The sequence below is a fragment of the Bison bison genome, unplaced genomic scaffold, assembly GCF_000754665.1.
Source record: "Bison bison bison isolate TAMUID 2011002044 unplaced genomic scaffold, Bison_UMD1.0 scf7180017864065, whole genome shotgun sequence".
Lineage (NCBI taxonomy): Eukaryota > Metazoa > Chordata > Mammalia > Artiodactyla > Bovidae > Bison > Bison bison.
In genome coordinates, this window is record NW_011494637.1 from 1,593,684 (window position 1) to 1,621,410 (window position 27,727).

At 40.5% G+C, this 27,727-nt stretch overlaps 1 protein-coding gene and 1 pseudogene across 3 annotated transcripts in view; both read left to right on the forward strand.

Moving 5' to 3' along the window:
* The window catches only part of PACRG (PARK2 co-regulated), a 531,307-nt gene that overhangs the window by 197,376 nt on the left and 306,204 nt on the right, over window positions 1-27,727 (forward strand). The window lies entirely within an intron of this gene.
* On the forward strand, window positions 13,083-13,746 carry LOC104986255 (annotated as a pseudogene). The gene has a single exon (XR_825012.1). The product of XR_825012.1 is annotated as a high mobility group protein B1 pseudogene (transcript).

The following is a 27,727-nucleotide window of genomic DNA, read 5'->3' on the forward strand; positions in this document are numbered from 1 at the left end:
CCTCACAATCACCTTTCTTGAGATTGGAAGTTCACGGCAGCGGTGCATCGTCCTCCAGAATTGTACCCCAGATCTCACAGGCGCAGAGAAACGGGGCCAATACTTTACTAGAAAATACTGGTCAAAAGGAAAGTAACCTGTCTCCAAAGTGAATCTTACTGGATAAAGTTTTTTATATCACCAACACCAAAAACAATCATTCTTCTCCATACAAATAGCACTAGGGATTGGGACGGGGGCTTCCACGTGCCTCTGTTGTTAACCCCTGCTATGCCCAGCTTTCATTAGGTCCAGGAAGAAGCTCCCTCATTTCTCTGAAAGTCCCCGCCTCTCTGAGCTGCCGATAAAGGGGAGCCATCCTGTATTTGTGCTTCCCCCCGATAGCTCAGCTGGTAAAGAATCTGCCTGTGATGCAGGAGACCCCGGTTTGGGTCCTGGGTCGGGAAGATCCTCTGGAGAAGGAAAAGGCTCACCCACTCCAGTACTCTTGGGCTTCCCTTGTGGTTCAGCTGGTAAAGAATCCGCTTGCAATGTGGGAGACCTGGGTTCGATCGCTGGGTGGGAAGATTCCCTGGAGAAGGGAAAGGTTGCCCACTCCAGTATTATGGCCTAGAGAATTCCACGGACAGTCCATGGTGTCTCAAAGAGTCAGACACAACTGAGCGACTTTCACTTTCCCTTTCCCTTCCTGTCGCTCAGTCTGCACTGTAACTGGATCTTGTGTCTGTACTGCAACCAGAGGACTCACAGTTTTCCTAAGGGACACATCTGTATTCCCCTTGCTCTGTGGCCATGTCTGATCATGAGGGCTCTGAGCCCTGTGTGGGGATAGATCAGGATGATGGAAGGCAGAAGGCTGGACCAGGAGCTTGAAATCTAGCATCTCATCCTTCCTCTGCCTATCACAGATTTTAAGACTTCCATGAGTTTCCAATTCCAAAGAGCCAGGCTTCCTCATTTACAAGATGAAGAGATTGGATTGGGTGATCTTTGAGATCACTTCTACTGCTGCCGTGATTCATTATAAAATAATATGTATCTCAGCCTCCTATAGACCAGTTGAGGAGTAATGCTTCTTAGGCTATTTATTCCTTTACCATCCGACCTGTGCACGAATGAGGTCTTAAAAAATTGCCTACTTCAGCCACCCGGTCCAGTCTGCTCCACATTTTTTTCTGAAGTTTACTTCATTCAGTTGGCTATTTATCATGATCGTATCCTTCTTAGTCCACTATGATCTAAACAAACTGTGCCCTGTCTATTAATAGTGGTTTGAGTATGGAATTATATATCCTTGCAACTGCATTGACCCAGCTTCATCCCTGTTATAAATCATGAACTAAATAGATCCTTTCAGTCCATCTCCTGAACTTGCAGAAAATTGGACTTTTCCATCGAGTCACCTTCATCCTCTGATTCCAGCTGCACAGCATCCACTGAAGTGTGAAATTCTTCCAGGTTGAAAGATGACAAAATCTCATAACTCAGCTGCTGAACCTGGCGGTCTTTCAGGCCAACTATACCTTCTTGAGATTCGAGATAGTGGTCACACAGCAAACCGAAGAACTGCCTACTCAGTGTTCGACACCATTTGAATGGTCTTCTATATCTAACACTCTATAATGGAAAGCAATGTGTTCTGATAGACAAAAATCCTGAAATCATAATAGCTGCTCTCCTGATTTTTTGAAATTACTTTTATTTTTTGGCTGTGTTGGGTCTTCGTTGCTGCATGCGGGGTTTCTCTGGTTGTATGAAGCAGAGGCTTCTCACTGGGATGGCTTCTCTCTTATTGCAGAGCACAGGCTTTAGGTGCCCGGGCTTCAGGAGTTGCAGCACCTAGGCTCAGTAGTCGCGGCTCATAGGCGGTCTAGCATGGGCTCAGTAGTTGGGGCACATGGGTTTAGTTGCTCTGAAGCATGTGGGATCTTCCTCCACCAGGGGTCAAACCAGCGTCCCCTGCATTGCAAGACAGATTCTTAACCACTGGATCACCAGGGAAGCTCCCTGATTTTTTAAAAATTTAAATGTTTATTATGGCATTTAGGAAACCCAAGTGTTTCTAAACAGATGGTAACTTTTATAGGTCAAATTCTTTTATGTTTTATCTACCATATAATACAAAGAAGCTGTGCCTTGGGATTAAGGAATACTCCTAGGAAGTGTCCTCTACTCTAACATGGATAAACTTACTTTTAAGCCTATAACATTGTCAGAGAATGACATTCTAGAACATGGACAACTCAGCATAGTTCCTAGTATGGTAAAATAATGGTAATGATGGTGATTGCTGTGAATTTTGAATGGGGCTTGCCTAACACACTAGGTAAATCAGGGTCTAACTCTCCAGGACCTGACATTAAAGCGGATGGGTCGTGGGACAGCACACAGGCCATGCCCCTTGCTGGTCTCCGTTCTTGGGCTATAAACGTAGAAAAAGGGGGGTCTCTCCTAACTGGTACACATTGTTGACTTGAGATCCAAAGGAGAGAAGGGATGTGAAAGTTCTTTGCAAGCCCAGTGCATTGCTGTCAGCTAGTGGAAGGCCCCTCCCCATCTCGTGCATTACTCTTGTACTCTGACTGTAGTTTTAGGGACCAGCCTCAGGGCCAGTCTCCCTGGTTACCCCCCAGTGTTATAACTGAGTGTCAGGTTGACAGCCTCTACTGTGGTCCCGTAGCAAGTTGAGCGATTATTTTGTTTGAAATTTTACATTATTTTGTCTTTAAGTTGTTAATCTTCCTTCTTGAGATTGCTTCTGAGTTCTTTCCTGCAGATTTAGATACTCCACCATTCTCTACTTTTTTCAGGTTTTACTCAGCCTATTTATGATGTAATAATGTAATAAGCCATTGTTTCAATAGAGACTAATTAAACATCAGAAATTCATCAGTACCCTCTTCTGCACAGAAAATTAATAATGACTTGTGTGCATGTGTGTGTGCACACACTCACATGTGTGTGAGCTTGTGTACCTTATAAGGAGCAGGAAAATGACTGTGGGAGTTCCATTATTTAGGCCAAGCCTGCTAAATGGACAGGTTCCTTACGGTCCAGAGAGACTTAGATTTCACGAAGAAGGAAGGGAAATATAAGCCCTTTAAATATTAAGGGTAATTTAAATATTAATTTAAGCCCCTTAAATATTAAGTAAATACTCAGGTAATTTAAATATTCTTTAGTCATTATTTTCTAAATTTTCTCTCAGTCAGTTATCCTTTTCCATGTGAAACATTAGTTGAAAGTTTGGAGAATTTATTGTAACATTATAAAATAGTCACAGAAAAGACCTGTACAGACTTCCAAAGCTTGAAACTAGAGGAAATTGCAGGCCTATAATGGATCTTGCTCATGTAAATACTTTAGCTCTAATGCAGCCATTATTTCTCACTGCAAATGTAGGGCGGGGTGCCGCTATATGCCACCTCCATAATGAACATAAGCAGTTCAGTTCAGTTCAGTTCAGTCGCTCAGTCGTGTCTGACCCTTTGAGACCCCATGAACCACAGCACACCAGGCCTCCCTGTCCATCACCAGCTCCCGGAGTTTTCTGAATGTTGAGCTTTAAGCCAACTTTTTCACTCTCTTCTTTCACTTTCATCAAGAGGCTCTTTAGTTCTTCTTCACTCTCTGCCATAAGGGTAGTGTCATCTGCATATCTGAAGTTATTGATATTTCTCCTGGCAATCTTGATTCCAGCTTGTGCTTCGTCCAGCTGGCTGGCTGGATGAACATAAGCAGTACAGTGTTATAATTAAATAGCAATTCATTTTTGTTTTTAAAATTTCAAATTTTCTGCCTTTTTTTTAATCTATTGACATGCATTCTACTTCCTTAAATAATAATGATAATTCCCACCACAGCTGACACTTATCTAACGCTTAGTGTATTTCTCGGAGCTTTACGTTTAATCTTCACAAGAATAGCCTATGAGGTAGATATTATTGTCTCCTGTTTATGAATGATGAAACTGAGTAATGGAGAGATGAAGTCACTTGTCAATCTTATAACAAGATAGTTGCAAGTAGGGCACAATACGTGTCCTAGGTCATGCCTGTCAATCAGGGTTCAATAGCAATGGCTGTTTGCCTTGGCTAGCTGTGACTTAATGTTATAGAAATGGGCTTTCTGGTACTCACGGTCTATTTTCTGCCTTTCACTGAAAACTTGGAGAAAATATCTGGTTCCTATGGAATTTCAAGTGCGTCACTACAGTAATCTTAGCTGACTTTGTCCTGTGACCCTGCTGTCTTGTCTAGAGCATGCCTAGTGTGTGTGTGGACACCCAGTCCATGTGGGTTAAGAGGCTGAAGATACACATTGAGGAGAATAAACCCACAGATGGTGAGTCGAGCTAAGGCAGGGACCCAACCACCTTCGTGTAAATTGCTACTGTAATCTCTACCCTCTGTCCACGGAGTTCTCCAGGCAAGAATACTGGAGTGGGTTGCCATATCTTTCTCTGGGGATTGTCCCCACCCAGAGATCAAACCTGGGTCTCCTGCATTGCAGGAAGATTCTGTACCGTCTGAGCCACCAGGGAAGCCCACACTGAGATTGCTGCTAAGATGGTAGGTGAGATTACCCACCGTAATCTAAACTTAGCTGCTGCTGCTGCTAAGTCGCTTCAGTCGTGTCCGACTCTGTGCAACCCCACAGATGGCAGCCCACCAGGCTCCCCCGTCCCTGGGATTCTCCAGGCAAGAACACTGGAGTGGGTTGCCATTTCCTTCTCCAATGCATGAAAGTGAAAAGTGAAAGTGAAGTCGCTCAGTCATATCTGACTCTTAGGGACCCCATGACTGCAGCCTACCAGGCTCCTCCGTCCATAGGATTTTCCAGGCAAGAGTACTGGAGTGGGGTGCCATTGACTTCTCCGAAACTTAGCTATCTTAGCTAAAATGTGATAGTGTAAATATTTATGTCCTGATACATGACAAATGAATAGCATGTATTAACACTTGCTAAAATTTAAAACATGTCTCGAAGTGCAAGGAAGTAGTGCAATAAGTAGAACTATATGAGAAAATCCTCTGCTCTTTACCAAAATCCACTTGTACAGGCTATCTGTTCTTTATGTTTTGTTTTATACTTTAAATGCAATAAAGTGTTTACAAAGCATAAAGCCCTGTGCTCATTTTTCATGTTCTCCTTCAGTTTTTTCATTTATTTTTTTTTGCTCTCTGAACCACTTTTCACCGCAGATAACTTTGCTGACATACAGCATAATTATTCATTTTCTTCTCTCAGCTACTCAATTCTGCCCTACAAGTTTTGTATATTAAAAATCAGCTTTGTTTAGTGTATCCTTCTTAATCACCTCAACATTTTTTTTTTATTGATTTATCTCTGTTTTTAGGGATAGTTGGTTATAAAATACATCCATTCAAATAAAATCTTTAGTAGGTCTTCCTTGATTCCTTCCTGACTTCCTTCCTTTTGTCCTTCCACCCATAAGTGTCATTAAAGTCCTGCCGTACTGAGTGCTGTGTGTGGATACAAAGCTGTAAAGTCACAAACTCGTGGCTCAGGAGTTCCCACACGAGGGGAGAACAGACTTTGGTTGTGAGAGCAGAACAGGACAGGCTGGTTTCTGAGAAAGGATATGAAGTATAGAGGTGTGCAGAGAAGCCATGACTGTGCAGGGCAGGTTGCACAGAGATTTAGCACAAGGTGAAAAAGATCAAGTCTGTATGGGATAAATCTTGAACCCGTGAAACAGTGAGCAATCCCTTATAGTGAGAAATCGTAGCCAGCAGCTTAAGACATGCTTAAGATGAGGGTTTGGTTCCAGAATATGAAAGGCATTGTGTACAATGCTTAAAATTTAAATTTTATTCTGAAGGTTTATAAGACCTACTAGAGGTTTTTAAACAGAGGAAGAAAAGTGTTTTGTGACTTAGCAAAACTTTGGCAACAATTCTGAGAATGAATTAAAGTTGAATGATGTTAGAAGGTCCAGCCAGGAAAGCAGAATAAAATTGTTGTGTCATGGATGGAAAGATGGAGAAGAGTTTGAGAGATATTTTTAAGCAGAGTTGACAGAATGTTAGAACTGATTAAAGTTGAGGGGATAAGAAACGTAATTGAACATAACTTCCAGATGGAATGGATTAGTACATGATCCTGTCATTAACTATTAAGAGACATAGAAAGAAGAAGGTTTGTTCAAAGATAATTCAGGTTTAAAAATGTTGAGCTTGAACAGTAATGAAGCATCCAGATTAAGATATCAGGTTAAAAAGCTGGTAATAAAAGTCTAGGGGTGATCTCTGACATAAATCATACCAATATTTTCCCAAGTCAGTCTCCCAAAGCAATAGAAATAAAAGCAAAAATAAGCAAGTGGACCTAATCAAACTCATAAGCTTTTGTACAGCAAAGGAAACCATCCATAAAACAAAAAGACAACTTACAGATTTGGAGAAAATATTTGCAAATCATGTGACCGACAGGGGCTTAATTTCCAAAATATCAAACACCTCATGCAGCTCAATAACAACAGCAACAAAAACCCAGTCCAAAAAATGGGCTAAAGGACCTCTTTAGAAGACCTAAAAAGACATTTCTCCAAAGAATACATATAGATGGCCAATTGGTACGTGAAAAGCCGTTCAATATTGCTAATTATTAGAGAAATGCAAATTAAAAGTAAAATGAGGTACCACCTCACATGTGTCAAAATGATCATCATTAAAAGTCCACAAAAAGAAAATGCTGAAGAGGGTAAAAAGGGAAGCTTTCTACACTGTTGATGGGAATGTGAATTCATACAGTCACTATGAAGAAGAGTATGGAGGATCCTTACAAAACTGAAAATAGAGTTTGCTTATGATCCAGCAATTCCACTCTGGGTACATATTCAGTTGTTGTTGTTGTTTAGTCACTAAGTCGTGCCCAGCTCTTTTGTGACCCCATGGAGTATAGCCCGCCAGGCTCCTCTGTCCATGGGATTTCCCAGGCAAGAATACTAGAGTGGCTTGCCATTTCCTCCTCCAGGGGATCTTCCTGACCCAAGGATCAAACCCACGTCTCCTGCATTGGCAGGTGGATTCTTTATCACTGAGCCACCAGGGAAGTCAGAAAACTATATTTCAAAAAGATACAAGCACCCCAGTGTTCATAGCAGCACTATTTATAATATCCAAGACATGGAAACGATCTAAGTGTCCACTGATGAGTGAATGGATGAAGAAGTTGTGGTATGTATATTCAAAGGAACACGGTGCAGTCATTAAAAGAATGAAATAAAGCCACATTTGCAGCAGTGTAAATTGACCTAGAGATTGTCACACTAAGAGAAGTAAGTCGGAAAGAGAAAGAAAAATCCGTATGATATCATTTATATCTAAAATATGACACAAGTGAGCATCTTATGAAACAGAACAGACTCACTGACGCAGAAAACAAACTACGGCTATCAAAGGGCAAGGGAGGTCGGGGACGAGTAAATTTTTGTTCTTAGTTTTGAATAAGAGATATAAACTGCTATGTTTAAACAACAAGGTCCTCCTGTATAGCACGGGGAACTGTATTCAGTATTGTGTAATGGACTGTAAGGAAAAAATATATATATGCACATGTATATATACTCTATGGTTTCCCGGGAGGTGCTAGTGGTAAGTAACCTACCTACCAATGCAGGATCCATCCCTGGGTTGGAAGAGGACTTGGAAACCCACTCCAGTATTCTTGCCTGGAGAATCCCATGGACAGAGAAGCTTGGCAGGCTATAGTCCACACAGTCACAAATACTCGGACACCACTGAAGTGACTTAGCACGCACGCACATATGTAATATATATAGAGTGTATGTATAACTGAATCAGTTTGCTGTGTACCAGGAACTAATACTACATTGCAAATCAATTATACTTAAATTAAAAAAAAAAATCTAGAGGTGAGAAAGAGAATTCAGAGTCAGGTTTTAGCTGTAGAAACTACTGGTGTCTTAGTCCACTCAGGCTACTGTGACAAATTAGAGTAGATTGGGAAGCTTAGAAAGCAAACATTTCTTTTTCTCATAGTTCAGGAGGCTGTAGGAAGTCCAGGAGCACAGTGCCAGCAGAAGAGTCTGGTGAGATCCCTCTCCCTGGTTTTCAGATGGTCACCTTCTTGATGTGCCCTTACGAGGTGGAAAACAGAGAAAGGAGGAAGAAATGCTGTCTGCTCATATAAGGTGCCGATCCCATCAGTGAGGCTTCTTCTCTCATGACCTAATCACCCTTCTCTAAATATCATCATATCAAGGACTGAGATTTCAACATTTGAATTTGGGGGCGGGGCGGGAACAAAAACATTCAGTCCGTGACAGTTGGCATGTAGCTGTCAGTTGAAACCATACTTAATGAAAAGCTGCCTTCTCAGAAAAAGAATGTATCAGATGAGAAAACCAAATATTGGTTCTAAGGATGGCTAACATTTTAAATTCAGAAAAAGGAGAAGAAGCAATTCGTATAAACTGACAAATAGTCAAGGAGGTAGGAGAACTTAAAGATGCTTTTTTTTTCAGAAATGAAAAAAAAATGTCAAGATATAAGTATAAAGTGCCTTAGAAAATTGAAATATGATAGAAACAGATGAACAAAAGGAACTCATGTTTAACAAGTGAAAAATGGGCTTCCCTGGTAGCTCAAATGGTAAAGAATCTGCCTGCAGTGCAGGAGACCGGGGTTCAGTCCCAGGATCGGGAAGATCCCCTGGAGCCTGGTGGGCTAAAACCCGATAAAACTCAATTATTCATAAAGAAGACAAGTCGTTGACACTAAAATTTGAAACAAGGCACATATGCCTGCTTTTATTATTATTTAAAATTATTTTAGAGACTAATGTATTAATAATGTCAAGGAACTATAATATATGACATATATAATGGAGAGAAAAGTTTTTCTTACATGATTTCATCATATAACAATTTTTTTAAAAATAAGGCTTACAATTAAATACTGTTAGAAATACCCAAAGAATTTGGTTAAATGGATGGATATGAAACAAATACCCAAAATATGCTTTTCTTATATCAACAACCAGTTGAAAATGAAAATGGGGGAAAATTACAAAAACCAAAGAGCTAAGAAAAATATACCAAAAATATTACAGTACTTAGGTTTAAATCTATAACTTCAATAAATAAACATAAATTTAATGGCATTTAGATTAAAAGTATATTTTATATTAATATTAAAACATTTGTACAGCTAAAGTTACCTTAAATATAAAGATGAAGAATAAGCCCAGAGACTATATATTTGTAAACATTTGAAAGACAAACAGCTCCTTCAAACTGATAATTAAAAGGTAAATAACACAAATAAAGATAGACAAAAATTTAAACAAGTAATGGATAAGCAAACATAAAGTGACACCCAAAAGTTGTTTTTCTAAATTAAAACTTGAGGAAACATAAAGTTAACATCCCAATGAGATACTGTTTTCTGAAATTCTAGCAAAAAATTTATTTTAAAGCCTGGTAATACCCAGTTCTAGCAATGGCAGGGCTGATGTTTATCTGGTAAGTTCAATATGACTCTGTATTACTAATCTTTCAGGTCATAAATATTTGCTACCTTGAGCTCCCTTCCTTGCCCAGAACTCTCATCCCACCTTCTCTGACTGATCAGACCCTTCTATCTTCAATAAGCAGTAAATAGAAGGTTAATGCATGTCACCTGAATGTTCTTAAATGTTTCTGCCTTGTGCTTTGTTAAATATTTTTAATATTATCCCTGGACAAAGGTATACCAAAGTGGGCATTTGCTAATACTGCAAGTGGGGATATGACTTGCTAAAACTTCTTAAAAAGTTACGTGACAATGTTTATTCTTTTATTAACATTCCTATCACATGTTATTTTTTAATCCTATACAATGAAAACACTTACATATAATGATATATTTATAAAGATGTTTATGTAACATCAGTTTAAATACTCAAAACCATACGCAACATGAATGCTTATCAATTAGAAAATAGCCAAATAAACTGTGGTACATTTCTGCAATGGAATGTTTTATAGCTATTTAAAAGAATTGAATTAAATTTATGTGTACTAACCCAGAAAGATGTCCATGGCACATTGTTTCAGAATTAAAGATGTATAGAGTTTGTACCCATTTTCATTTTAGAAAAAGAAAACACCTCTCTGCTTCTCTCTGTCTCTCTTTCTCTCTTTCTCACACACATACATGTACACTCGTGCAACATAGACATAAATCTGTATGATGTGAGAGTTAAAAATCTACGTGCAGATACACTCCTAGTTGTGGGAAGGATGAGTGCAAAGGGTTGTACAGGGTGTTAACTTTCTCTTCATACAACTCTGTGTTTTTAGATCTCTCTAATGTGTATTTTATTTTTTCCCTTCAAAAAAGAGAAGTAGAAAAACGAGACAAAGAGGAATAGAGAGAGTGCCAACCTTTAGAGCTGAAGCAAAATGATTCTAATAGAGTGTGACAAACTAAATGCAAGTTGTATCATTTGGTAGGAAAAAAGTCATAAAAATTTAGTTTTACTTAAAACTAACCCACTTCCTCAAAAGCAATGATTTTTAGCATTTTTAGGGGTAAAGCACCCTTAGGAGAATCAGATGAAGCTCCTTTCCCAGATAAATGAACATGAATTCTCAAATCCATAAGTTGCATATAATTACATAGATTTTATGAACCCCAGTGTTCAAGTCTTCTGATTAATTTTTAAATTAAAAGCAATTGAAAATAAGTTAAAACAAATATTTCTTGATTATGTCCTATTTTCTCATTTTGCTAATAGCCTGTTTTTGGCATCACATAATTTCTTAGGACGAATATGTTTATTTCAGCATTAAAGATTTAAAAGGAATTCAACTCAATCCCACCAGTATAGAGTGTGTTTACTGCCTTCTTAAGTTTTCCGCTTCAACCAAACCAGAATATGACCGATTCCCCAAACACGGTCACACTTCTGGCAGTTTCTTTCTTTGACCACCTTTGCGTCTGTTTGAAACAGCCCTCTTACCTCCCATCCTCCCAGCCATTCCACTGCTTTCGGTCTAAATCCTACCCATTCTTCCAGTCCCAGTTCCAAAGTCATTTCTTTAATTAAATCTTCCTCTACTTTATCAGCTGGAATGAATCTTCCTATCTTTGTGACCCCACACTGTCTGTTTTTATTTCCACCATATTTCTTAGCACATCTATATAATGTTATGGTTAATTGCATAGATGTCTTATCTTATCTACCAGCCTATTAGGTCCTTTAAAGTAGAACTCGTATCTTGACCATTTTAAATCTGCTCTACCACCTATCACAGGGCCTTGCAAATAGTAGATCCCAATAAATGTCAAATTGAATTGATTTTGCACTAACTTTGGTAGGAACCTGAAGCAGAATGGCTTTTCTGGCCTTAGATTTTTCTAATGCAGTTTTGTGTATTCTGTACAAATGTGTCTCAGTCTACACAAATAGTCCATAATTTTTAGTCCTAGCTTTCAAATTGTGCCTACATTAGGTGATTCTTGAGATTCCCAGGTGGTGCTAGTGGTAAAGAACCTGCCTACCCAGTGCAGGAGACATGAGATGTGGGTTCGATCCCTGGGTCGGGAAGATGCCCTGAAGGAGGGCACAGCACCCACTCCAATATTCTTGCCTGGAGAATTCCATAGACAGAGGAGCCTGGTGGGCTATAGTCCATGGGGTCTCAAAGAGGTGGACACTAGTGAGCAACTAACACTTTCACTTAGGCTATTCTAGTAGATGTTATTTATTTAGTAAAAGAATAATGAATTTTTTTCTATTTTATTTGTCTGTTCAATAGTCCCCTTTTAAATAGTGCTACTGTCCTAGGTAGCTCTGATGATAAAGAATCTGCCTACAATGCAGGAGACATGGATTCAATCTCTGGATTGGGAGGATGCCCTGGAGAAGGAAATGGCTACCCACTCCAGTATTCTTACCTGGGAAATTCCATGGACAGAAGAACCTAGTGGGCTACAATCCATGGGGTCGCAGAGTCAGACACGACTGAGCACATAGCCCAGTGAATTAATATAACTTTATATTTTGCATAATTTTTCAGCTTTAAGTGAGTAGTGATTTTTAAATTTATTTTCCTATCAGGATAATGTGTATAGTTGACAAAAACCTGCATATGGCTGTTTATGGCAGCTTTATTCACAATTACCAAAACTTGGAAGCAACCAAGATTCATAAAATGGATCTTTATTCCATGCTAAAAAGAAATGGTCAAGCCATGAAAAATAATGGCGGAATCTTAAATGCATATTACTAAGTGATTCACGGGGTCGCAAAGAGTCGGACACGACTGAGCAACTGAACTGAACTGAACTGAACTAAGTGAAAGAAACCAATCGAAAGGGCCACACACCACATGATTCCAATTATATGACATTTTGTTCCCTGATAGCTCCGTTGGTAAAGAATCCGCCTGCAATACAGGAGACTGGAGCTCAATCCCTGGGTCGGGAAGATCCAGTGGAGAAGACACAGGCTACCCACTCCAGTATTCTTGGTCTTCCCTAGTGGCTTAGCTGATAAAGAATCTACCTGCAATGCGGGAGACCTGGGTTTGATCCCTGGGTTGGGAAGATCCCCTGGAGAAGGGAAAGGCTACCCACTCCAGTATTCTGGCCTGGAGAATTCCATGGACTGTAGAGTCCATGGGGTCTCAAAGAGTCGGACACAACTGAGCAACTTTCACTTTCATTTGTAAAAGACCAAACCAGGAGACAACAAAAAGATCAGTGGAGGGGTGACTAGGTTGAACACATGTCATATATGGAAATTAGGCTAGAATAACCACATATTAAAATAGGGACGGGAATGAAGCTCAGATTCTTGATGTCTCATCCCAGAAAGAATTCACTGAGAGACAAAGTGATAGAAATACCCCAATGTTTCTCTCCAAAGATGGAAGAGGAAGATTAAAACAATAATTTGCAGAAAAGCCCTGCCTTTCCAGAGATCTAAAGTGTGATGCAACCGTATGTGGTTGAGAAGTTAAATCCTGGCTGCTTTCGCTCCTCTGCACAAGCAGAAACCCCGGTTTTCGGGGACCGTGATCTCATCGTGTCGCTCTCACTTTTGAAGAAAAATAATTAAACATGGGCAAAGGAGATCCTAAGAAGCCGAGAGGCAAAATGTCCTCATATGCATTCTTTGTGCAAACTTGCCGGGAGGAGCAAGAAGAAGCACCCGGATGGATGCGTCCATCAGCTTCTCAGAGTTTTCTAAGAAGTGCTCAGAGAGGTGGAAGACCATGTCCGCTAAAGAGAAAGGAAAATTTGAAGACATGGCAAGGGCGAACAAGGCCCATCATGAAAGAGAAATGAAAACTTATATCCCTCCTAAAGGGGAAACAAAAAAGAAGTTCAAGGATCCCAATGCACCCAAGAGGCCTCCTTTGGCCTTTTTCTTGTTTTGTTCTGAGTATCGTCCAAAAATCAAAGGCGAACATCCTGGCCTGTCCATTGGTGGTGTTGCAAAGAAACTGGGAGAGATGTGGGATAACACTGCTGTGATGACAAGCAGCCTTGTGAGAAGAAGGCTGCTAAGCTGAAGGAAAAGTATGAAAAGGACATTGCCGCATCCCGAGCTAAAGGGAAGCCTGATGCAGCAAAAAATGGAGTTGTCAAGGCTGAAAAGAGCAAGAAAAAGAAGGAAGAGGAGGAAGATGTGGAAGATGAAGAGGATGAGGAGGAGGAAGAAGATGAAGAGGATGAGGAGGAGGAAGAAGATGATGATGATGAATAAGTTGGTTCTAGCGCAGTTTTCTTTTTCTTGTCTATAAAGCATTTAACCCCCTTGTACACAGCTCACTCCTTTTAAAGAAAAAAAAATTGAAATGTAAGGCTGTGTAAGATTTGTTTTTAAACTGTACAGTGTCTTTTTTTGTATAGTTAACACACTACCGAATGTGTCTTTAGATAGCCTTGTCCTGGTGGTATTTTCAGTAGCCACTAACCTTGCCTGGGACAGTATGGGTTGTAAATTGGCATGGAAGTTTAAAGCAGGTTCTTTTTGGTGCACAGCACAAGTTAGTTATATATGGAGATGGTAGTTTTTTCATCTTGAGTTGTCTCTGATGCAGCTTATACAAATAATTGTTGTTCTGTTAACTGAATACCACTCTGTAATTGCAAAAAAATAAAAAGTTGCAGCTATTTTGTTGACATTCTGAATGCTTCTAAGTAAATACAGTTTTTTTTATTAAAAAAAAAATAGGGAAGGTAATTATCTCAACTCTTGGTGGTAGTGTTATGGGTGGTCCTATTACCCTTTAACTTCTGCTTATTTTTCAATTTTTTTCTACCCAGAGCACATATTACTTTTATAACTAGAGGGCAAAAAGAAAACAAAAAATTAAAGAGAAAGAGTATGCGCTGAGAAATCAGAGCTAAAATGTGGATTTGAGAATCATCCATATATAAGTAATAGTGAAAGTCATGGATAGTCATTAAACTCCAGAGAGAGATGATCTGTCTCTCTTAATACCTGTTTAGTATATAGATTTTATACAATAAACTGAAACATTTCAGTGATTCAGTCATATGTTTATCAAAAGTCAGTTAGAGCCTTGGGCCTTTGTCATTTTCTGATGTTCAAAGAAATGAACATGGCTTTTAAAACTGATTTGATGAAGAGAAGACCTTGACATCAGTGTACAGTAGTTCATTTTCTTAACTTTTCTTCAGAACATTTGTCATGCTCAATTTTTATATCAAGAAAATACAAAGCAGATCTACACAAGACAAAAATACTAAAGTTTTGTTTGCCCTGAGGTATGTTGTGCTGACTATAATTGGATTGTCAGTATGCATCCAACATATGCTAATGGAACAGTGAGAAACCCAAAATATGGTTTATTTGGTTACATTAGTCCTTTTTATAGTCAAACCAGTAATATTTATTTAGCTTCTACTCAGATGTTACGAATGAAAAACTACAAAACACCACCACCCTGGCACTTAAGGAACAGATGAGAACTGCCAACAGCAGGCAGCAGGTCGTGTGTTCCAGTAAGTGCTAGAATGAAGGTTGGAAGCTGGAAGAATGTGAGGTCGCTGTGAGCCCGTGGGTTCATGCAGACATCACAGAGGAGGTGGTGCCTAGGCATGGATTGCAGAAGCTAGGGAGAGAAGAGAGAGCTTCAGATAGACTCAGTTCAGTTCGGTCGCTCAGTCACGTCCGATTCTTCGCGACCCCATGGGCTGCAGCACACCAGGCCTCCCGGCGCATCACCAATTCCTGGAGTTTACTCAAGCTCACGTCCATGGAGTCAGTGATAGACTCACTAGATTGTTATCACAGTGGTCGATTCAGTCTACATTCTAATCAGCCAGACGTAGAGAGTCCCCGTTGTTCCTTATGCTGGACTTTCAGTCTACACTTGCCATGTTGGACATCTTTTCCTGTTTATTCAGCAACCTATGTTTTCTCTTCTATGAATTGCATGTTAATCTCTTCTTCCAAGTTTCTCTGGAGTTGTTTATCTTTTTCTTATTGATTTGGGGGTGTTCCTTTTAATATTGTAGATGCTAATTCCTTGCTAGGAGAGACTTTTCTCTCCCTTCTTGGAGCCAGGCTACCTGAATCTCACACTCACTAACAATGTGTCCCTAAACAAGTTGCTTAACCTCTCTGAGCTTTAATCTTCTCAACAATAAAATTGGCCTAATACTATATCTATCTAATGGCAAATAGGTGGCAAATTCATGGCAAATAGATGGGGAAACAGTGAGAGACTTTATTTTGGGGGGCTCCAAAATCACTGCAGATGGTGACTGCAGTCATGAAATTAAAAGATGCTTGCTCCTTGGAAGAAAAACTATGACCAACCTAGACAGCATATTAAAAAGCAGAGATATTACTTTGCCAACAAAGGTCCGTCTACTCAAAGCTATGGTTTTTTTTCCAGTAGTCATGTATGGATGTGAGACTTGGACTATAAAGGAGGCTGAGCGCCGAAGAATTGATGCTTTTGAACTGTGGTGTTGGAGAAGACTTTTCAGAGTCCCTTGGACTGCAAGGAGATCCAACCAGTCCATCCTAAAGGAAATCAACCCTGAGTATTCATTGGAAGGACTGATGCTGGAGCTGAAACTCCAATACTTTGGCCACCTGATGCTAAGAACTGACTCCTTGGAAGAGACCCTGATGCTGGGAAAGACTGAAGGCAGGAGGAGAAGGGGACGACAGAGGATGAGATGGCTGGATGGCCTCACTGACTCAATGGACATGAGTCTGAGCAAGCTCCGGGAGTTGGTGATGGACAGGGAAGACATGGCGTGCTGCAGTCCATGGGGTCGCAAAGAGTCGGACACAACTGAGTGACTGAGCTGAACTGATACCTATCTAAGACAGCTGTTGTGAAGGCTAAATGAGTTAATACTTAAAGCACTGAGAACCTGCTCGGTGCATCATAATTGTTACAACTGATATTGTTATCTTCCTCAAAGGTGAATTAACCCACTTTCACTTAGGGGGCCACCCTTTGGGAATCCTGCTTTAAGCAGGAGTCTTCATTCCAAATCTCCGCTTGTGAGGCCCCAAGGGCTCACCTTCTGTCCTTGTGCCATCTGGGCCTCAGAACACAAGTTTCTGGAGCTAGAATGCCTCCGGGAAAACGTGGTACAGCCATCACATGGCTCACCTTTCCTTTATTCTCCTCTTTTTCTGGCCCTTGTTTTCTCAAAGAATGGATATGAATTAGATATTTCCTATTATTTTTGCACGATTTCTAGCTGAAAAAAATTTTAAGATGGAAGTTGTTCCAAAATATTCAGTATGTCACAGTGATGGATGTAGAAGTCTTTTTCCATTTCTCTCTCGTAGTATGGTACTTCTTTTCCTTAGTTAAAAAATTCATTCTTTATTAAGCATATTGCCAGGTATTTTCCTCTCATGTGGCAAGTTTACTTCTTACGTAGCAAAGTTTAATAGTAAAATCCAGCAATTTTTATGATTTCCAATTTTGGAAGCCTGCTTCTTCGGATGCCTCTCTCACCCCAAGACTACATAAAAATTATCTATACCATTCAAATTTCCTTGCTATATGTTTAGGAGACTAAATGTCATTTAGAATTTATTTTGTGAAGTCAATTAGAGAGTCTTACAATGTTCCAGCGAAGTATCTAGTTAGTGGTCATGTCAGCTCTTACTGAGAATCATTCCTCTCTCTAGACAAGGCTGCGGATGTGGGAATCAGTGCTGCGGCTGGCTGTGGTTTGCAGTCCTTGTGTAGGCCACTGCCACTGCAAGAAGCACTACAGTGAGAAACACAGTCGCTCTTTCCCACACCCAAATAGTAAAGTGTTTGCTGTGTTTCCTCATGGACAGAGATTCATGTTGACAGAATAGGAAAATATGGTATTTGTAATTACTTGTGCAGTCAGCCCCAAACCATATTTGACCTGAAATACTCGAGGCTTAAGACATGCAAGTTTGATCCCTGGATTGGGAAGATCCCCTGGAGGAGGGCCTGGCAACCCACTCCAGGATTCTTGTGTGGAGAATCCCATGGACAGAGGAGCCTGCTGGACTACTGTCCAGTTAAGTTCAGTCAGTTCAGTCGCTCAGTCGTGTCCGACTCTTTGCGACCCCATGAATCACAGCACGCCAGGCCTCCCTGTCCATCACCAACTCCCGGAGTTCACCCAGACTCACGTCCATCAAGTCAGTGATGCCATCCAGCCATCTCATCCTCTGTCGTCCCCTTCTCCTCCTGCCCCCAATCCCTCCCAGCATCAGGGTCTTTTCCAATGAGTCAACTCTTCACATGAGGTGGCCAAAGTACTGGAGTTTCAGCTTCAGCATCAGTCCTTCCAAAGAACACCCAGGACTGATCTCCTTTAGGATGGACTGGTTGGATCTCTTGCAGTCCAAGGGACTCTGAAGGGTCTTCTCCAACACCACAGTTCAAAAGCATCAATTTTTCGGCACTCAGCTTTCTTTATAGTTCAACTCTCACATCCATACATGACCACTGGAAAAACCATAGCCTTGACTAGACAGACCTTTGTTGGCAAAGTAATGTCTCTGCTTTTCAATATGCTGTCTAGGTTGCTCACAACTTTCCTTCCAAGGAGCAAGCATCTTTTAATTTCATGGCTGCAATCACCATCTGCAGTGACTTTGGAGACCAGAAAAATAAGTCAGCCACTGTTTCCACTGTTTCCCCATCTATTTGCCATGAAGTGATAGGACTGGATGCCCTGATCTTAGTTTTCTGAATGTTGAGTTTTAAGCCAGCTTTTTCACTCTCCTCTTTCACTTTCATCGAGAGGCTTTTTAGTTCCTCTTCGCTTTCTGCCATAAGGGTGGTGTCATGTGCATATCCGAGGTTATTGATATTTCTCCCGGCAATCTTGATTCCAGCTTGTGCTTCCTCCAGCCCAGAGTTTCTCATGATGTACCCTGCATATAAGTTAAATAAGCAGGGTGACAATATACAGCCTTGACGTACTCCTTTTCCTATTTGGAACCAGTCTGTTGTTCCACGTCCAGTTATAACTGTTGCTTCCTGACCTGCATACGGGTTTCTCAAGAGGCAGTTCAGATGGTCTGGTATTCCCATCTCTTTCAGAATTTTCCACAGTTTATTGTGATCCACACAGTCAAAGACTTTGATAGACTACTGTCCATAGGGTTGCAAAGAGTCAGACATGACTGAAGTGACTTAGCACCCAGCACTCAAATAATTATGGTGGGGAAGGTTTGTTCTGAAGGAGTTGATTGCCGATAGGTTTTTCTTACTGGTAGAAAGCTCTCAAGGTTTCGTTCACCTCTCATTAGAACTGATATGTCTCAGAGTGCAAATCCAGGCCCTGGCACTTATCGAGAGTAACATCGGACATTTCACGTAGCCGCCTTCATTAATTCAGTAGATTCTTCTGAGCACTTGTATGTGAAGCACTGTAAGGCTGTCAAACTGTTAATTGGTTTATGAGGTTTAGATACCTTAATTGTAACCTGTCTCAGTCAAGAGTGCGCCAAAGCCCAAACTCATAGTGGAAGCTCAATAAAAGATTGGGTATTCCCTGCCCACCTCAACTTAAATTGAATTAAACATCCTACAAATTGAGAAATAATGTAGGGCTGGGCTTCTATATATTTGCTTAACATTATAGCAGCATACAAAATTTCCTTTCTTAAAGAGGATTACATTCTATAAGGTAAAACATTTTAATTATAATGATTATGTTCACTTTATGATGTCTGCTCTTCCCATGCAAGGTTTGATCCACTAAACATGACTAATTTTCTGTGATTTTAATTTTAACCTAAGCGTTTCAAAACTTCTGAGTGGAACATTATTAATCCTGGGATTCATGACCTGCCCTGCCATTTTGCAGTCTTTTAGTACAAAACCTTTCATTTAGAAAACTGCAAATGGAGGTGTGAACCTAAAGTATTACTTAGGAACATTAATTATGAAGCATAATTATAAACACAAATGCCTACATTCATAATCATTTTACCACTTTACAATTGTACCAAAGACCTCCAACTGGATGTACTAATACTTGTAACATCCTATGGTTGAATTCATTTAAATAGACTGCAGAAGAATTCAGCCATAAGCTGAATTTTACTTCAATTTGTCTGATAAGTAAGATCCTTGTTCTGGATTTTAAATCTGAGATATCAGTGAACTGAATAATTTTGACCTAGACTCTAAATTTTAGTCCAGACTAATTTTTCTTTTTCCATCGCAGACCTGCCTGATGTTCTCTTGAATGGCATCTGGCTTCTTCAGTCAGTAGCCAGTCCCCATGGTGGATTACCCTCCCTCTGGTCTGGACGTGGTTCCTGGGAGGACCCCAGCCTCTTCCTGTGCCATTCCTGTTTCTGTGGCAGGTACAGGCTTTCCCGGAATTCGTCCTGTGAAGGTATTGAAACTGACCACTTCCTGAAGCTCTGCAGGAAGCAGGGCCCCTGTTGGCACCGCAGGCACGGGGCTTCTCCAGAGAGCCCCCTTTAAGACCAGAGCTCCTTGCTCCTACCCGAGAGAGTGGTGGCCTCCTTACTTTGTAACACTTGAAGTCTTCGAAGATAAACTGATCTGGATTTAAACTGTAGCTCTGACATTTTCTTGGTTTGTGACCTTGACTGTGTATCTTGACTTTATCTCAGCATCTTCATCTGTCAAATGAGGACACAGCAGGGTGTTGTAAGGACTCAGATGATATACAGAGGGGAGCCTCTGGCTGAGCCAGAACTCAGTAAGCAGTGATTTGCGTTATTTTTTTTTAAATTTCATATCACTGTTTGTTTACTTTTTTCAAGGGTTTATATTGAACGTTCTAGACTCCAGGAGCTCTATTAGCTATTGAGGCTACAACCATGAACAATCTAGTCTTGTCCTTGGAGAGCTTATGGTTCAGCGAGGAAAGTGAAAGTGAAAACTGCTCATTCGCGTCTGACTCTGGGACCCCGGGGACTACACAGTCCATGGAATTCTCCAGGCCAGAATACTAGAGTGGGTAGCCTTTCCCTTCTCCAGGGGATCTTCCCAACCCAGGGATCGAACCCAGGTCTGCCGCATTGCAGGTGGATTCTTTACCAGTTGAGCCACAAGGGAAGCCCCTTGTTCAGTGAGGAAAGAGACAAAAAAAGACATGCAATTCCCTGCCATTCAGTGAGAGGAGGGCTGAGACTGGGGTGAGCCGTGGGGCTTCTGGAACAAACAGGAGTGCTGTTATCCCAGCTGTAGGAGCTTCCAGCAATAGCTTCCTGAGCAGGTGATGGTCCCAGTTTCTGAAGGAGAGACAAGAGTCTGATTCAGGGAGGAGCGGAGAAGCCTTCTCAGCAGAGGTGGTCGCACACACGGGGGCCACGAGAGGGATCAGGTGTGTTTGTGGGCTTTGCAAAGACCCTAGCACGACTGGAGAGCTGAATTCAGGAAAGACTGAAGCCCTTTAAACGGATGGAGTACTCACTATTCAATAACTTACCTTGTACGTCATCCAAAGATTGAATGAGATTCAACAAGAAGGAAATGGGTCTCCTCTGTTCTCCGTGAGGTGAAGCGTGAACAACACTGCAGTTCTCTAAAGACAGATGTGAGCGCTGCTGGTGGTGGAATCGAGTCTGTAGAAGCCAACAAACCTGCCTTCTCCACTGTGCATGGATTTGGAATGAGTACATGTTTCTCAGACCTAGCTACAGAGAAAAAAGCATGAAAACTAGGGTAAACCAGCCCTTTTTTGTGTGTGTGTGAATGACAGCCAATAAAAGGAAAGCAGAACTATTAATAACAGGCTGGAAAGCTATCAGACCACATCAAAGAGAAGATTATCTGTGGATAACTTCTGATTTGCGTGCGTGTATGCTCAGTCATGTCCACCTCTTTGCTACCTTATAGACTGTGGGCCACAAGGCTGCTCTGTCCATGGGATTCTCCAGGCAAGAATAATAAAGTGGATAGCTATTTCCTCCTCCAGGGGACCTTCCTGACCCAGGGATTGAACTTGAGTCTCCTGTCTCCTGCATTGCAGGCAGATTCTTTACCATTGAGCCACCAGGGATTCCCAACTTCTGATTTGCCTCAGTCTCTATTTTATAAATTGAAAACAAGCAGTCTTTAAAAGAATATGATACCCTTTCCTATTTACACAGTACAGTTACTATTTTAAGAAATTGTCTCCACTGTGTTTGATTCTTGGTGGAATTTGATTTCATTATATGATCTTTTTTATGGGTTTTGGAGACTGAAGCAATAGGCAGCCTTCACTTATTCACACGAGAAAGTATAAAAAAGTCACACTGATAAGATTTTGTTGATAACTTTTTACATAAGTTGATTAAATTCTAGCCTAATGCGGCAAAACAGAATCGTCTAATATACATTATGCCATTTGTTTAGCCCAAGAAAATTCACTCATCCAAGAAGTCCACTGATAGTACACTCATTTAATATAATTACCATATTATGCATAAAATAGTGTGCTTAAAGACAGTTAGGCAACCTGCTTTAATCACTGCAGTGAGTTGTAAATGAACTGAAAAAAATCCTGACTGTAATATTAAAAATATTGAAAGCATTTTGTACCCTGTCTGCTGTAACTAATAAAAGGCAGCTTCTTCAGAAAGACATCAAAATATTGGGAAGTAAGAAGTCTTAAGAACTTTTAATTAAAAAGTCCCCTAGGTTGCCCCATATTACACACTACAGGCCTATCTAGATGATTTAATGCTTGTGGAGGGTGTCGAGTATGAACATGGTGGTTGGGGAGCCGTTCTACCTTGCTGACCATCACGGCATTTGTTTGTTTATTGCCAGATAGTATATTCCATGGAAAAATCTCTTGACTGACTCTCAGTAAGAGTCACATACTTATCTTTGACACCTTCCTCGCATTTGACCTTCCACAAATTCTCTAATGCCACGTGTACAAATAAGGAATAAAAGAAACAGAGAAATAAGTAAAAATTGTTGTGGTTGTTCAGCCACTAAGTCGTGTCCAACTCCTTGTGACCCCGTGGACTGTAGCCCACCAGGCTCTTCTGTCTATGGGATTTCCCAGGCAAGAATACTGGAGCGGGATTGCCATTTCCTTCTCCAGGGGATCTTCCCATCCAGGGATCAAACCCCCGGCTCCCGCATTGCAAGTGGATTCTTTACCGCTGAGACACCAGGGAAGTCAAAAATTATTTCAACCCAACAAGAGTGATTTTAGAAAATGTCTTTTTCAGCTTAAAAAACAAAAAGGCTAGAAAAAGCAGCAACTATGTCTGAATTATCTTAGTGCTGCCCACAGCGTCTTGAGCAAAGTAAATGCTCAAGAAGTAGTCATTGAAGGAATGAATCAGTTCAGCAGTTGGTAGATGAAGGAAATGTCTTTGCATTTTGTAAGACAACTTGGTTGAATAGCTGGGGAATGTTCTGTTTATTGAAGAGAGAGCATTACCACAGACAATCAAGTGAATATAGCTGTATATTTGCTCTTTTGAAAATCTTTTTCTTGTCATCAGATTCTATTTGATTCATTAGGTAGGCCTACTCAGCAATGCCCTTCAAATTATAAACTTGAATCCTCTGTACTGAGAGTGTCTAAAGGCTGGATCTGGATCTCAGGTGTGTTAGATAAGCCTGAGTCATGGTATTTTTGAGACATTTACAAATGGAGAATCTCCATGTCCAAATTTCTAGCTTCTCTTGAATACTGCAAGATCTGGGCCCATATTTCTGTGTGTCAGTAATATCTGGAGTCAGGTAACACCTTCCCCTCCTAGATATCATGTGTGCCCCGTTTTTCTCCCTTCTCACCAGTTCTTCTACCTGCAAAATGAAGTGCCGGGAGCCGGCATATTGCATATTGAGTGCATATTGCATATTGAGTGCAGCACTTTCCACAGCATCATCTTTCAGGATCTGGAATAGCTCAACTAGAATTCTATCACTGCCGGGAGCCAGCGTGAGGCACTCTGCCCATGGCAAAGGTCATGAGGAAGGAGGCTCGGCATACGCAAAGGCGGGATCGAGCCTCAGGAGTCCCCCTGGAAATTGTCGAGCATCTACCCCCAAAACCAGAGTCTGCCTACTTTCTGCTTTGTGCTCTCACCTACACCTCTGACTTTACAGGGGGCTGTCCTCCACTACCTCTCTCTGAAAAAAAGAGTTAACTTACAGCTCCAGTTAATAATTCCTGGGTGTGACAGTGTTTCAACCTACAAACTCCTTTAGAAGTCCTCTAGCCTGCCTGAATAGGTTTTTCTGGCCACATGTGATTGCTCAGAGCCTCCCAACTGTGAGAGGCATGAGATGTTCTAAACTGTCTAAATACAGAGTCCTTTGAGCAGTTAAAAGATTGATTAGAAATTGTATTGGTGAAGGGTTTTTCATTTGTTAGACCAATGTTTGCTGCTAAGTTTCCATATCCCTTACCTGCTATGTCCCTGGCAGTGTATTGATTAATATAATTGGTGTAAGTAGTAGCTTTAATGTTTGCAACCTGGGACCCTTGAGTTAATTCTTCTTCTTGTTATAGCTCACCACACCTTTGCTCTGTAGGAATGCAACTTTATCTAATGCTTTTGAGGGTGGCGCTTGACTAATCACCTTTAGAGAAAAATAAGTTTTCTGAAGAAAGGGTCTTAAAATGTTAACAGGCCTCCAGGCCAGAAGATGATGCAAATCACCTAAACTTTTGCATATGATAAGTTTGCAGGAAGAAAGCCTGGCTTGCTGCATGACTCTACCCCTTCCCCCATTATCCTCTATGCATAACTTAAGGTATAAAAACTACTTTGGAAAATAAAGTGCGGGCCTTGTTCACCAAAATTTGGTCTCCCCATGTCGTTCTTTCTTTCACCTTCTAGCTGAATTTTTCCTCTGAGGCGGGGAAGCTCGTCAAGCCTACTAATTTTGCCCGGGCTTCTAAGATCTGACCAGGGAGGCCTTAGTGTCTCCTCTCCTTCGGGAGAACAGGAGGACGCCTGCGGCCTTCGTAGGTGACGTAAATTCCCTGCTTTGGAATTTTATTCAGCCTCTTCACTGAATTTCTTCGCTGAGCTATCCTTATTTCACCACTCTTTATATCCTTAATAAACGTTTAATTAAGCAGTTGTTTCCTGATTTTCGCTGACGCTGTCCCCTCTTCGAATTCCCTGGATCCACCGGGGCTGGACCCCGGCAATGAAGTCTAGTGTCAATCAACCTTAATTATCCTGTTTGCATGATTATTTTTCTGAAAGTAGAGAAATATTCCTGTGGGCCCAGATTGACTGGATAAGCTGCGTGTCGCCAGAAAAATGGGAGAAAGCAAACTTTTGTGTGAAAGTGAATAGCCATCTCATCAACTGATATGAAAATAAAGTGGATCTGGGGGAAAAGGCTATAACATAGCCTGCTTCTGTTGTTCACTTTACTTGCTTAATTCCTATAGGCATTTGCATTTTCATTCTTGCTTTACAAATATTAATGATGAAAGGAAGAGAAAACCAGATCTGTTTGTGATACAATGATGGGGTTAGAAATGACATGAGCTGGAAAATTCTGGGAAAGTGTAGATAGCAGGAGAGAGGAAGAAAAGAACTGTTTCCAGCTCAGATCTCACTTCTGTTCTCTACCTGCTTCTTTCCAGGTATGGTTGCTTTGTTTCTTAATTATTCTCTCTCTTGCTCTCATTCTCCACTTGTAACTGTTCTTATTGTTCCCATCTTCTCCCCAGAAATATTTCATCCACAACCAAAATTGGATGAACTCATAAAGAAATGAACTCTAATACCAACAACACCACTAATGATGACAAGAGCTGATGTTTATTGTCCTCCTCTCTGCCTGCCCACTGAGTTAGGTCTTTTAAATAAACTAGATTTAAGCCTCACAAGAGTTACTTATGGGAACCTTGCTATCCCCATTCTACAGATGACATGACTGGAACTTAGAATGGTTAAATAATTTCCTCCAGGTAATAAAAGAAGAACCAGTATTCAAAGGAGGGTGGCATCACTGCCCTGTGCGTGCTCTTTTCACCTGGACTTGCTTCTGTTCAGGCCGTTCAGTCGCTCAGTCACATCCGACTCTTTGCGACCCCATAGCCTGCAGCACACCAGGCTTGTTGGCTAATCAACTCAACTAGATCATTAACTCATGCTTTAAAAAAATGATAAGCATATCGATCTGTTTCAGAGTTCATTGATCCTGAAATATAATTTACAAAATAAAACCCTCTTACTATAATTTAAGCTATGGTTGGTCTTTACGTTCCCAAACTGATACATGGAAAGATTTTAAAATGTCGGTGCTTTTACTGAATAGTTTTATAATATGTATGTATGCAAACATAACATTTTACATAAAATGTATTGTATATATCATGTATATAAAATTCCAGTATGTATGACATACTTTTTATATGTGTAAACTTAATCTGCGTATGCTGTTTGTTTCCTAGTGAGCACGTTTATCTGTTCATTTGTTTATTTGTTCAGAGTGGGACCATATAGACAAGCTCTTGTTGTTGAGTGGCATACCTTGGATAACTTGCATTATGAACTGGTTATGATTCAGTCAACCCTGGACACAAAATCTGACTCCGCCACTTGCCAGCCGTAAGACCTTGTTCAAGTTTTTGTTTGAAAAATAAAATGGAAATATATACAAAAAGCTGTTCTCTATTCTTGAGTGTGCTTTGATAGCTTGTGTCTTTTAAGAAATTTGTCGGTTTCAGCTAAGTTGTCATATTTATAAGCATAACGTTTTTTATAATATTCTTTTGTTCTCTTTTTCATTAATTTCCACATGGATATTTGTTATTTTCTTTGGTTTTCCTACTTTGGTTTGCATCTTCTATTCTTTTTCTAGTTTCTTTTCTTTTTTTTTTTTTTACATTAATGACATTTTATTTCAATACTTGTTTTTCCAACAGAAGCTGAGGTCATTGACTTTACATATTTCATCTTCTTTTCTAAAAGTGATGTTATTGCTGTAAACTTTCTTCTAAGTACTACTATGGTTGATTACCACATATTTTGATATATTTTACTTCACTCAGTTAAAATTCTTAAACATTTTTCTTTTCATTTGTTCTTTGACACATGTGTTTTGTTTAGTCTCCAAATATTTCGGGGTTTTCCAGATATTTTCCTGTTATTAATTTCTAGTTTAATTTCATGTTGTCAGGTAGCATACCTTGTATAACTTAAATTGTTTTAAATTTTCTGAGACTTGCTTCATGGCCCAGAATGTGGTCTATTTTGGTAAATGTCCTGTGTGCACATTAAAGAATGCTCATGCTGCTCTTGGCGGCTGCAGTGCTCCGCAAATGTCAACTGGGTCAATTGGCTGATAGTGTCATTTGCGTCAATTGACTGATAATACCATCGTCATTTTCTGCAGCTTTACTGATATTTTTTTGGTCTACTTGTTCTGTCAGTTATTGAGGTAATGGCATTGAAATCTCTGACTATTGTTATGATTTCTCTAATCCTTCCTGCTTCCCAGGTGGTGCTAGTGGTAAGGAACCCACCTGCCAGTGCAGGAAACGTGAGAAACGCAGGTTCCATCCCTGGATTGGGAAGATCCCTTGGAGGAGGGCATGGCAACCCACTCCAGTATTCTTGCCTGGAGAATGCCATGGACAGATGAGCGTGGTGGGCTACAGTCTATAGGGTCACAAAGAGTCAGACACGACTGAAGTGACTTGGCACAGACGCATGCAATCCTTCCTGCAGTTCTATCAGGCTTTTCTTCTTGTACTTTGAAGTTTTGTTCTTAGGGGCATAAATATTTAGGGTCATGCCCTCTTGACAAACTGACCCCTATATCAATAGGAAGTGACTTCATTTATAATTTGCAAGTTTCTGTGCTCTGAAATCTACTTTGTTGATATTAACTTAGCCTCTCTAGATTTCTTTTGATTAATTTAGCATTACTTATCTTTTCCCATTCTTTGACTTTCCCTCTATTTGTATCTTTATATTTAAAATATATTTCTTGGAGTCAGCATATACTGTCGTCTAGCTTTTTTATGAATTCTCACAATTTTTGCCTTTTAATTTAATTTCATTGCCTTTAAATATTACTATGATATGGTTGTTTTTCAGTTTTCCTCTTTTTAAAAGTCTTTTGTTGAGGGTGCGGGAGCGGCGGGCGCAGCTTGGGCGCTGCTTCTGGGGCCTGAGGGCGGGCGCCGGGGCCAAGACGCCGGGATGCTCTGGACTCCCGAGCCACAGTTGGGGAACAAGGGGGCCGCGGGCTCAAAAAAAAAAAAAAAAAAGTCTTTTGTTG